The sequence below is a fragment of the Vombatus ursinus genome, unplaced genomic scaffold (assembly GCF_900497805.2).
Source record: "Vombatus ursinus unplaced genomic scaffold, bare-nosed wombat genome assembly UNPS02014770.1, whole genome shotgun sequence".
Classification (NCBI taxonomy): domain Eukaryota; kingdom Metazoa; phylum Chordata; class Mammalia; order Diprotodontia; family Vombatidae; genus Vombatus; species Vombatus ursinus.
Genome location: NW_020954548.1, coordinates 20022147 through 20035292, shown reverse-complemented (window position 1 = coordinate 20035292; position 13146 = coordinate 20022147). Strand labels below are relative to the sequence as shown.

General features: G+C 35.3%; 1 pseudogene; it reads left to right on the top strand.

Annotated features, from left to right (window-relative positions):
• Nucleotides 1-589: 589 nt before the first annotated feature.
• Nucleotides 590-5082, top strand: LOC114043837 (annotated as a pseudogene).
• Nucleotides 5083-13146: the final 8064 nt, after the last annotated feature.

Sequence of the window (13146 nt, the reverse complement as noted above, 5' to 3'; positions counted from 1 at the left end):
ATTTAGAAAATAAATCTTTAAGGATATAAGTCAGCATAAGGAATAGTACTCCCATAGCTCTTCTAATGTTATTATAATTGCTGTTGGGGGGGAAAAGTGAAAGAAAGAAAGGTACTGAATGTGAGATAAGCAAAAACAGATTAAACACATAAATTAAAAAAAAACAAAAAACAAAAACAAATTACTGTAAACTTCTACTTTGTAAATAGATTTTTACTTTGTAAATAAAGGAGACAAAGTAAATATATTTTCCAGATAAACATGATAGGTATTAGCTTACATATAGAAAAAGAGAAGGGAGGAACTGAAATAGGGCTCAAGAATTTAAATTTACAGAATGAATTTAAAAGTATTACTTTTACATTAAAAAAACTAGGTCTCATTTTAAACATTTGAGGAGATTAATATGCTTTTTTAGTTACTTAGTTTTCAGGAAGTTAAAAAAACATCTTTTTATAGTAAACAAGGTAATCTGCAGGTTATTTTGTAGTACATTCTATCAGAATGCAATTAATTAATTAATGAAGTATTGACTAAAGGCACAGGAGAAGTGCATGGAGAGTCATGAGAACATTACAATACATTGAAAATGAAAAATTGTGCAGGACAAAGTGTAAAAGATGGTTTCAGAGAAATGTTCAACCGGAAAAAAAAACGATGTCAATTGTATAGACGGATTAAGAGACATCTGACAGAGACACCACCTGTTCAAATGGTTACCATACAATACTTAGAGGATCAAAGGATGGTACTCAGCATGTTGTGTGGAATTTTTGTAGAAGATTTTTGTTAGATCTTGTACAATGATTCACACAAGAAAGACAGGCTTAGATGGGCTGTAACCTGAATGGTTGGAGGGAGCATTGACATCAGTGAAGTCACTGATCTATTGGACCAGAATCGCTGAGCAAGAGGGGCAGTTATGGGAAAATGAATCAAATGCATAGCAACAGGCTTCGCATTCTTAAATCTAAAGCATACCTGTGACATTTAAGGAACAGGTGAATACTGTTACTTAACATGCAAGTTTTTACTCTCATTGATACTTTATGTGTCAAGATGTAGCACTAATATTTTAAAACTGCATCATATAACTCACAGAATAAGAATACAGTAATGGGAAAGATTAAAGCATTAGCACAGTGTAAACACTATACAAGTGCTAGCTATTATTGTCATTATTATTAATTACTATTAATTAACTATTTATTTTAAATTACCATTGACCATTTCTACATTTAAATATTTGATGCATAGGGTTAGGGTAAAATCACTGAAAGCTATTTTGAATTGTCATTAGGTTATACAAGGTCAGTATATTTCTATTACACTTAATGTTTAAGAGTATCATGTACTTCCAGTGGGGAAATGTTTTTATCCTTTAGGTTGTACGGCATTACAATTATAAAAATCTGGTCAAATATATCATGTAAATGTTCTATCATGATCATATATCATTTTAGCAACTCAACAATATATCCTCTCTTCATGTATAGTTGTACAATATGTATACATATACACATACTTCTTACGTAGTTTACTGAAATAGACAATCTTATGCAATTGGTTTTTCTTAATGTCATTTGATTGTAATATGCCTATTAACAGACTTTCATGTACTGATCTTCAATCAACAGCTATCACTGATAGCCAATTTTACTTTTTAGAATATGAATAAAATCAAAGGAGAGATAATTAACATCAGATTGTTGTGATTAAATATCTATTTTACATTTTTTTAGCGATCAAAATTTTCAAGGATTTAGGAAGAAGGTGGTAGAATCTATGATTTGCTTCAAATGGAGAAAGAAATCAAAATGCTTTATTTACTTAAACATGTGCTATCCATTCAAAACAAATGGTAACATATAAATAAGAACGTATGCACTTAATATGCTTGACTACAAACTGCAGGAGTGAAATGATTGTTTCTTCAAACAAAATTTCTTTAAAAGTCATTGATGTCAATGAAAATGAATTTGTTTATGCTGGAAATTAGTAGTCAAAATAGCAGATTTCTTTCCAATATCATAAAACTAGAACTTTATCATATCTTATCTTGACCCAAAGTTATTTCACAAGCAGGTGAAATTAAATTATCAACTAGATTGGCAACTAAAGTATCAACTTCTCCTGAATAGTGTTTGCCAGATATTTCTTTAAGCCTGGCCAGTAGAGACTATGACACATATAAAAAGAATCTTTCTATAAAGTTTTAACTCTAGCTTTAGGAAAGGGGAAAAATGAAGGGGAGGGAACAAGTGTTTAAAAAGTGCCTACTATGGGTCAAGCACTGTGCTAAGCACTTAAAAGTATTATCTCATTTGAGGCTCACAATAACCCTGTGAAGTGGGTGCAATTTTACACCTCAGGAAACTGAGGGAAAGAGAGGTTAAGAGACATGCCTAGGGCGACACAATTAGTAAGTATCTGAGGCTGAATTTGAACTCAGATCTTCATTATTCCAGGCCCATCACTCTATCCATTGTGCAATCTAGTGGCCTCTGAACTTCTAAAGTGTTCTGTTAAAAATAGTTACTAATGGCTCATGGACTGATGCTTATTTCTAACCTCAAAGCAGAGGCTTTCGTAATGAGCTTAGTTAGCTCTCTTTGAAGTCCCAGACACTTAAACCAACCTGCCTAAAGAAAGAAGTCCTTAGAAAAGTCCTGGCTATGTTCAAGGCCACCAGGTGGCTCCATACTCCACAGAATACAGGGCCTGGAATCAGGAAGTCCTGAGTTAAAATGTTATCAGATACTTACTAGCTGTGTGACCTTGGGTAAATCACTTCATTTTCCTCATCTGCAAAATGAGGATTATAATACCATCTACCTCCCAGTGTTGTCATGTGGATTCAATGAGATAATAATTGTAACACACCTGGCATATGGTTAGCACTATATAAATGTCAATGATGATGATGATGATGATGATAACTTCTGTGGTAGAAGCAGCTTACAAAGGACAGAGCTTGGTCTCTGAAACTGTTCTGATGACACTGAACCGTGACAGCTCTTGTCGTCTTCATTCTCCCTTTTGCCATTTCACCAGCATAAAATTTTGTGATATAGCTCTACCTGCTCCTATAAATACACTCTGCTTCAATTCTGATTCCTGGAAATGCTGTCCAGTACAGAACAATGTGAACAAAACAGTGGGTTCATAAACCTATTGATTAAAGGGATAATTGGTCTTTCCCTTTTTCTCAACTCAAATGATTTTCACCTTCACCTTTCTTCCCTCTGATACTACCTTCCATTTACATTACATTCATCTTATACTTAGAACTTTTTGTATGGTATTTCTCTCATTAGGATGTGAATTTTTTGAGGGTAGGAACTGCATTTTTTTTCTTTCTTTGTAACCTCAGTACTTACTGCAGTGCTTGGTGTATTGTTTTTCAGTCATGTCCACCAACTCTTTGTGACCCCATGGAACAAGGGGTTTTCTTGTCAAAGATACTGGAGTGGTTTGTCATTTCCTTCTCCACTGTATTAAGGCAAACAGAGGTTAAGGGACTTGCCCAGGGTTACACAGCTAGGAAGTGTCTGAGGCTGGATTTGAATTCAGGTCTTCCTAACTCCAGGCCCAGCTCTCTATTCACTGAGCCATCTAGCTGCCTCACCTGTGAGAGAAATGATTATTAATAACCAATGATCTGGGGAGATCCAGAGTTTTCCCCTTTTTATAGTCCTCATTTCAAAGTTTAGTCTTTTGAAGGACTTTACTGATAATAAGATTGAATTAACTCTTCAATCTTGGTTAGACCCCACCCAACTTTACAAGGAATTTAATCTAAGGTGGGGAAGCCCATTGTGTTCTACTCAGGTTTGGGTGGGGACAAATCCTTTGATTGGATGGTGGGGGGGGGGGCGGGGGGTAAAAAGGGTCTCAAAGGGCAAGAGTGACTTGAAGTCACTCTCTCAGTCCCTCGGTGGAGTGAGCCTGCTTCTCATTCACTCATTAATTGCCACGCCCACTCTTCCAAGAGTTTACGAACTGGGTTCACCATTTTAAATCTAGCTCCATACAACCTGGAAGATGTTACTCCTGCTCTGCCCCTCCTACCCTCTGCCCCCTGCCACCAGCCTCACCACCATGGTGAATGCGAGCAAGTACCACAAGGACGACTCCATAATCAAAGCCAGCAAGAACCAGCAGGATGAAGGTAAAATATTTATTGGCTGGCTAAGCGGGGATAGGAGCAGGAAAGATCTCACTGAATACCTGTCTCATTTTGGAGAAGTTGTAGACTGCATAATTAAAAGAGATTCCAAGGGGAACTCGAAGGGATTCAGATTTGTGCTTTTCGAAGATGCTGCCAGTGTTGACAAGATCTTGAAACTTAAAGAGCACAAGCTGGGTGGCAAGTTGATAGACCCCAAAAGGGCTAAAGCTCTAAAGAGAAAGGAGTCCTATAAAATGTTGGTCGGCGGACTGAGCTTAGATACATCTGAAGAACAAATCAAAGAATATTTTGGAGCGTTCGGAGAGACTGAGAACATTGAACTTCCTAAGGACAAAAAAAACAAAAGAAGGAAGAGGATTTTGTTTTATCGCATATGCAGATGAAGAAACAGTAAAGAAATTATTAGAAAACAGATATCATCAGATTGGTTCTGGGAAGTGTGAAATCAAAGTTGCTAAGCCCAAAGAAGAAAGCAGGCAGCAACAGCAACAGCAACAACAGAAAGGAGCGAGGAGCGCTGCAGCTGGTGGACGAGGTGGGAAAGGTGGGCTTACAGGCCACTGTGGAGGTCAGGGCCAAAAATGCAACTGAGGATTTAATGACTATTATGATCAAGGATATGGAAATTACAATAGTGCCTGTGGTGATGGTCAAAACTATAGTGGCTATGGCGGATATGATTATATTAGGTATAACTATGGGAACTATGGTTACACTACAGTGGTGTACAAAACACTAATGGCAAATCGTGGAGGGAGGGTGGGGGAGGTGGTAATCACCAAAACAATTACCAACCATATTTAAGGAGGACATGGAGAAAACAGAAGCAGATGCTGCAGCAGCCCATCTTGTGGGATGGCAACATTGAATGGAGAGTGGTCTTCTGTTGATCTGAAAAATGACCATTTTGTGAGAGACTTTTAGTGTACGTGACACAGTTGTGTCCAATTGTATACAACAGCCACTTTAGTTTTCTTGTTTTTGCTTTGCCCTTTGCTCTCTGTGTTATGACATGTGGATTTGTGTTTATGCAAAGTTTAATTGTATAATTTCATGTTAAATGATGCTCAAATTGTGATTGTTTTTCTGTGTCAGGTACTAAACAGCTCTGTAAAAATTTTAATTTTAAATAAGCAGTATTTGAGGCACAGTTTATTTCTAGGAGTCATGGACAAGTGGGGAGAAGCAGTGGTCCTTTATAAATAGCGAGCAACTTCGCCTTGGTTTCCCTTGACAAAGTTCTATCTATGCTAAGAATTCATGTCCATGTTTGAAATAACCATACATGATACCAGTGCAACTGAACAGTGTTTGTCCCCCACAAGCATTCTTGGGATCTTTGTAATGAGCAGTGTTACTTCAGCATGTTGTGAATTGCTTAATTTCTATTAGGCCATTGATCTCTTGACTTTTATTTTCAAGAAGCACCTTTTTATTCAACACCATAAAATGAGACATAGTTAGTAACTGCTTTTATGAGTGACAAGATGCTTTGAACCTGTTTGTTAAAAAAAAAAACCTTCATCTATTATGATTACTGACACTTGCATTGAACGTGAATGTCATTCAAATTGCATATTTCTATATCCATTGAAACTGGATCAAAGATTAGTGTGGGCAAGATTTTCACTAGAGTTGTAAGTAAATGAGAAATTATGAAATTATATGAGAAATTATTACTTAGAAATTATGTCTCAAACTTTTAAAATGTCACACGTGGCACATGATAAATACTTTTAAAAGAAAAAAAAGGAATAATTGATTTGTTTTAACTATTGTTTATCAGATGCCTATGGCTTAGTTTATGATTTAAATGAAGAACATTTGCCATCTAGGGATAGGGCCTGGATCTGTAATTTCCATCACAGAGAGAACTCCTAAATGAGGAGAATTCCTCTGCCAATGTAATTCCACACATTCACTGAAACTTATTATCTTAGAGAGTTGTCTGGAGCACTAAGAGGTTAAGTGACTTGCCCAGCATCACACAGCCATGTCAGTGGTAGGACCTGAATGAGGGTCTTGATGGCTCCAAGGCTGACTCTCTCTCCATTATTCCATGTTGTGTGTCTTATTTGTCATGTAGGAGGCTTAAAATATAACAGTATTAAACTGATATTGGATCTCATTTATTTTTATGCTTTTTTTTCAATTTCACAGAATTACTAAAGACCTTTTGATAAAATGAATCTCAGTTCCCATTCATTGAAGAAGAAGAAAAAAAGTATTATTGCTTCAAAGACCAAATTACATCAAGCCAATGCAACTTGATGCTATTAGAACTAACATGTTCATTAAGATAAGCGTGGTGTAGGATAGTGGACTCAGTGTCAGAAGGACCTGGGTTAAATCCTGATTCAGACATTTAACTAGCTGGGTGACCTTAAGTCTAAACTCCCTGTACTTTGGCTTCTGTATTTGTAAAATGAAAGAGTTGAACTTGATGGTCTCTAAAATTATTTCCAGTTCCAAATTTATAATCCTATAATCCTATATGTGTAAGAGTATGGCAACAGAAACTGATAATGAGAAAAGAGATTTCATTAATTGTATCTACTGCTAACAAAACAGCTAAATAGGATTCAGGATAAAATCCATAACGCCTTCTACAGTGTTATTGATCAAAGCGATCATGGTAATGTGGCATTAGAACTTTATTAAAAGCATTTCTTTTTAATAGAAAGATAATAATAATAAAAGCTAGCATTTATATAATACATTAAGTTTGCTAAGAATTTTACATTTGTTATCTCTGATTATGCCAACCTGTGTGATCATCAGGTTTTTAAAAATTTAATTAAATATAGATATGAGCAATGACAAAATCTCTCCCTTCAGCCAGACTACAGATTGGAAAACAAATTAATTTCCTAATTTCGGGGAGAAAGGGAAAGAAAACACTTTCAACAAATTTCTCCTAGCTAACTCATAGCTGTTCACGTTTTATATCACTGCTATATCAACAATATGAATTGACTTCTCTTTGCCCTCTCTCAACAATGTCCCCTTCCTCATTCCAAGACCTAAAGGTTTCCAAGTTAATTTATTTCTATCCTAAATTCTACTGTGAATCACAGAAGGACTGGATTTGAATTATGGGATTCTTTACCAGAATAAAGGGACCCATAATGCAATAGGAAAGTACTATGATCATGTTTCTAGCAATTATAGAAAGCCAGAATAATGGCTGTGGTGACCTTCTAGCTTCACTGGCTCTATTTGGCTAGATGGAGCCTTCAAGCATTCAATTAGGGCATTCTTTGTATTACACTGTCTTCTTAAATATAGCCTAGAATAGAAAGCTTGTATATATATATATATATATATATATATATATATATACACACACATACGAGAGAGAGAGAGAGAGAGAGATACATACGAGATATATATATATATACATACGAGAGAGAGAGAGAGAGAACTGATATATAATATGTAATAAGTATAATACATGTGTATATATCTATCTATATCTATATATCCATGTTTAAATCTATATGGCTTCCACAGGTCACTACCAAACTTCTCAGGTGTTGCATATAGGTCTGGGCTCAAATAGGGGACATGCTATACCTGAAATCGAAAAAGACTATTTGATGTTCCCTCTCTCTTACACTGTCAGCAAATAAATGTATGCATATGTTCAGATGTGTGTACATTCCTATTTGTATATATCTATATGTGTATCTGTGTATATAGAGATACATATTAAAATATGTGTATGTATTCATGTATCTCCCTAAATGGCCTTTCATCCAAAGTTTTTTCCTTACTTAGTATCTTCCATCCAGGACAGCTACTACTACTTTGGAAAGGTACTGAATCATCCTGAAAGATATATAAAGTGAGAACATTTTGTCCTATTTTTCTCATACTGAAAAAAGTCTCCTTAATTAGACTACCCCACTGCTCCTTTAAATAAGATAATTCAACTTAAGAAAAGCATTTTTGCTTATTGCTTATAACACTGTGCATTTGATTCTTTGCCAGCCAAAGTAGCACAGGGAAAATATACACCAGCAGGTTAAACTATTTTTTTTTCTTTTTCTTTCTCTTTTTAATACACACACACACACACACACACACACACACACACACACACACACAATGTACCAATGAATGTATGAAAAACATTCATTAAATTGCTTATCATATGCAGAATAATAGAAATGCAAACAGAAAAGATAGTCCCTTTTCTCAGAGAAGCTCACATTCTCATGGAGAAGACAACACAAATAGAAAGTTTTAGCTCCATGTCAGATGAAAGGTCCCATGATCCTTAGGGTGCAGGGCCAGTGACAAAGCAGACTCTTTAACATCCTTTCCAGTGATTAAAGCATATTTGTTGTTTATGTTGACTAATTTGATAATGTCAAAGCTTTGGGTGGCAGGAACATCTTATTTCTGATTCTTCCGTGGTTATGGTTGTAGCACCTTCAGGAGTACATACTAGGCCACATCTCCACAGGAGGAAGGTTGCAGACACTAAGCTGGAAGCTGGATAAGTGGTCTGAAGGGCATTTCCATTCCAGGAGCTCTTGGGTTTATTTGTAAGTCTGTGACAGTTGGTCAGCAGTTAGTCTTGGTGGTAGCAAGAAAGGCAGGTACTTTCACAAGGATTCCTCTTTTCACTGATGACCATAGGGCCCAGGTTGGAAACTAGTTCGCTTAGAAATAAAGGTGAATAAGAACCATATGAAATGTGTCCACCTGTGACCACCTATTAGTCTATCAAAATTAAGTGCCTGAGCTCATAGGAAGAGCTCAAATTAGGATTCCCTAAGAAAATTAGCAAATAAATTAATTAATATTTAAAATGCCAAACATCTAATAGCTTAGCCTAGGTGCCTAGACTAATTTTGCATTACTTAACAGCATTATGATGACTAGCAAATTTATGAATATGTAATCACTCTGTAAAAGCATTTTTGATCTATATAAAGGTTTGAAGTTAAAAATGTAATATTAAGTCTCTGTCTCAATTACATGCCAACATTCTTTCATGGGAATATTTTCTTAAATATGCTTGATTATCACACAAGGAGTCAAAAGGTGGCAGGTAGTGATGCATCCAAGTGTTGAACCCAAGATAGCAATAAATGAGATCTGAAGAATTACCATGAATTTGATACCTCAAATAATTATATCCTATACATTAAAAAATAAATAGTTCAAAATATTGTACAGTTACTTGGGTTCAATTTAATCTGAGTCATTCTAATATTAAATTTATCATATAATTCAGACCATGAAGTGCAAAATTAGCTTAGAAGAGAATCAAACCTGTAGATCTAATGCAAACCCATGTAAGCATTGAGACATTTCTATGACACAAGATAAATATAATATACTTTGTAAATATAATATATATATAGATATAATAAGGGGCAACTAAGTGGCACAGTGAATAGAGCTGGCTTGTGGTCAGGAAGACCTGAGTTTAAATCTAGCCTAAGACACTAGATGAGTGATTCTGGGCAAGTCCCTTATTCTTATTTGCCTCAGTTTTCTTATCTGTAAAAGAGCTGGAGAAGGAAATGGCAAACCACTCCAAGAAAACCCAAATGGGGGCACAGAGAGTTAGACATAACTGAAATGACTGAACAACAACAAAAATAGATATATTTTCCATGATTTAGATTTTAATTTATGGATTGAACATTAGTTCTCCAAGAGAAAATACTACGACATATTTTTAAATGAAATTTGTTAGGAAAGTTTAACATTAAAATGTTTGGCTCATTTAAGTTATTTTATTGTATCATTTCTCAAAATGTTTAAGGTTACTTTTAAATATCTATAAAAAAAGATACTGATGTATTCTTGAATGATTTTGCTTGTGTTGTTCATAATTCTTTTCTACTACATGAAAGGAATCCGGACTTATCTAATTACTATAGAAAATTGTTTGTCATAGGAATTTTCAGATTATTAAAACACTTTATTAGACTTTTCCTCATGATTATAGCTGGTCCGTGAAATAGCTGGCACTGCATCATAGCTCACAGAAGTTGCTTTGAAAGAATGTGATGCATTGCTGCTATGAGAACTAGACTCCCCCATCTAGGAGTTTTTATCGCCATCTATCTGCTTTGAGGAATAGAACCAAAGTCCTATCTCAGGTAGGAGAAATGGTCACTAAGAACTCGGGCCATCAATGTGCCCCATTCCTCAAAACTGTGGATGTTTCTCTAAGAACTGTGAAGATAAGGAATGTGGCTCTTCAACAGTTGCATGTGGGAGAAGACCTACATGGATAAACAACAATATACCATGATGCCATGGAATGAACAGAAGCTTTGGAGTTAGAGGACCCAGGTTCCATGATCTAGACAAATTCTTCAACTCTTGGGGCCCCATTTTTCCTTATCTATCAAATGAGGTGGGAGGTTGGATCAATGTTATCTAAGGTCCCTTCTATCTCTAAGTCCCAGATCCTTTGATTTTATTACTCATCACTGAATATAATAATATAAAATATGTGCAAATATACCATATGTGAAGTGTGAATATCCAATTCACATCTAAAATACATTTATAATCTTGTAGGCCCAAGGTAAGACGAAGAAAACAATAGTTCCTAATCTCAAGGAATTTATAATCTAGATTAGGTGATGTGATAAACCATATAAGAAACAGCGTAACAGATCATGTATGTTAAACAGGGAATAGGTTACAGATAGCAAGGGAAGGAATACATTGTCTAATTTTTCTTTCTTTTCTTTTTTTTAAACATTCTATTTGTGAAACCTATTGCTCACATTTTATATAGCAATATTTATTTTTAAAATCACTTAACATTTACATAATGATTTTAAAATTTCAAGCATCTTTCATACAATTATCTCTTTTCTGATTCTTTACTAGAGTTAGAAAGATGATTTAATAGACACTTGAAAGTGAATTCCTGTCTTTTTTTTGTTAAAGATTGATTCCAATAGTTACTAAGTTAAATATAAAACTATTTTATACAATTAAAATAATACACTTTATATCCAGAATAACAATTATGGTGATTTTTAGATACTTTTTGGGTTATGACTGGCTAAAGAGATTATTTATGACACTATCAGTTAATAAACTGGGTATTTTCTCAAATAAGAATATATGTAACTTTTAAAAAAAATGATGGGAGCTATATTTGTTTTGAATGCTTATGTACCATTTTAAATTTAGTCTGTAAAGTTTAGAATTATTTTTTAAAGATTTCTTTAAAACACAATTTGTCTTAAAATATTCAATGCCATTTTATAAATTAGGCCAGTATAGAATATTAAAAATGTGTAAAAATGTTTGAGGCAATGTCTGGAAACTTCTTTGTAATTCACATAATTCTATCCACAAGAGAGGCACTAGAGATTTGAACAATAAGAAAAGGATCCTAAAAGGCTGAAAGCAACAGACGAAATTGTAGTAAATAGTAGAGTAAGGCAGCATCTTACTGGAACAATAAGGGCAGACATTTACTGAGAAATAGAGTGAAAGGGTTGGAGTATGGAATTGTTGGGGCAGTAAATAGTGGCATATGGTGAATGACTAAATATAAAAGAAGGGATGATAATGAATAGAAAACAGATCGTGAGTCTTATTCTGTAGGTAGCCAGCAGTGTGGTAACCATTGTTGTGAGGGAATTACTTGCCAAGCAAACTCCTGAAAATGATGTTTAAGATGAATATAAGAAGGACTAGTGTACTGCAAAATTGTTCCCTAAATATTACTTGTTTTTAAAATAATGTTAAAATAGTTAGGTTGGCTGTTGGTCTTCAATCTTGGAGAGGACCAAAATGACATCCCTATGTTGGGGTCAAGGTATAGTATGTACGATTATGGCTTATCAAAACAATATGAGATCAGAAGGCTCTACCACAGGTTGGACATAAATAGTCCATGTAAACATCTGGAGTGGAGATGTCTCTACTTTTATGCATATCAAGTTTCTTTTGAGCTACAGCAATTCTGCTTTGCTCATAGAGCACAGAACCTTCTTTGATATGGGCACACCATGCTAGGTGGTGCATTGCCAGCATCTCCCATGTTATGCAATCAATTCCAAAGTTCTTCAGAGAGATCTTGAGAGTGTCCTTGTATCACTTTTTCTGATCTCCATGTGAGTGCTTGCCTTGTGTGAGTTCTCTGTAAAATAGTCCTTTAGGCAAACCTATGTTTGGCATTCAAAAAATTGTGATTAGTTCATTTGAGTAATGCTCTCTGCAGTAGAGTTTGAATGCTTGGCAGTTCAGCTTGAGAAAGGACCTCAGTGTCTGGTACCTTATCTTGCCAGGTAATCTTCAGCAGGAACTTCTTAACCTTTTTCCCTCACAACCCCTTCCTTCAGTGCTTATTAAACGGTAGGTTGTGACTCACAGTTTAAGAGGCACTGATTACATTTCAGAATCTTCCTAAGATAATTCAAATAGAAGTGATTCAGTTTCCTGGCAAGGTGCTGATAGACTGGCCAGGTTTTACAGGCGGGCGCACACACACATACACACACACACACACACACACACACACACACAAATAAAAGTCAGCACAAAGGCTTGTAAACATTCCATTTGTACCTCTTCTCACTTTCCTTTGAAGCCTTCCAAACACTGAGCTAGCTCTGGCAATGTGTCTGTCAACTTCATCATCTACGTATACATCCCTGAAAAGTATACTGCCAAGGTAAATGAATTTATCCACAGCATTCAAAATTTCTCCATCTGTTGTAACTGATGGTTCCAGGTATGGACGGTGTGGTACTGACTGGCAGAGGACCACTGTTTTCTTAGTGTTAATTGTTGGGTCAAAATTAGCACAAGCAGCAGAGAATCAATCCATACTTTGTTGCATCTCAGCCTCAAAGGCTGTATTGAGTGCACAATCATCTGCAAACAAAAAAGCATGCATTAACTCTCCCTCTACATTAGTCTTAATTATGAAAACTATAGATATTTGGCTTTCTTTT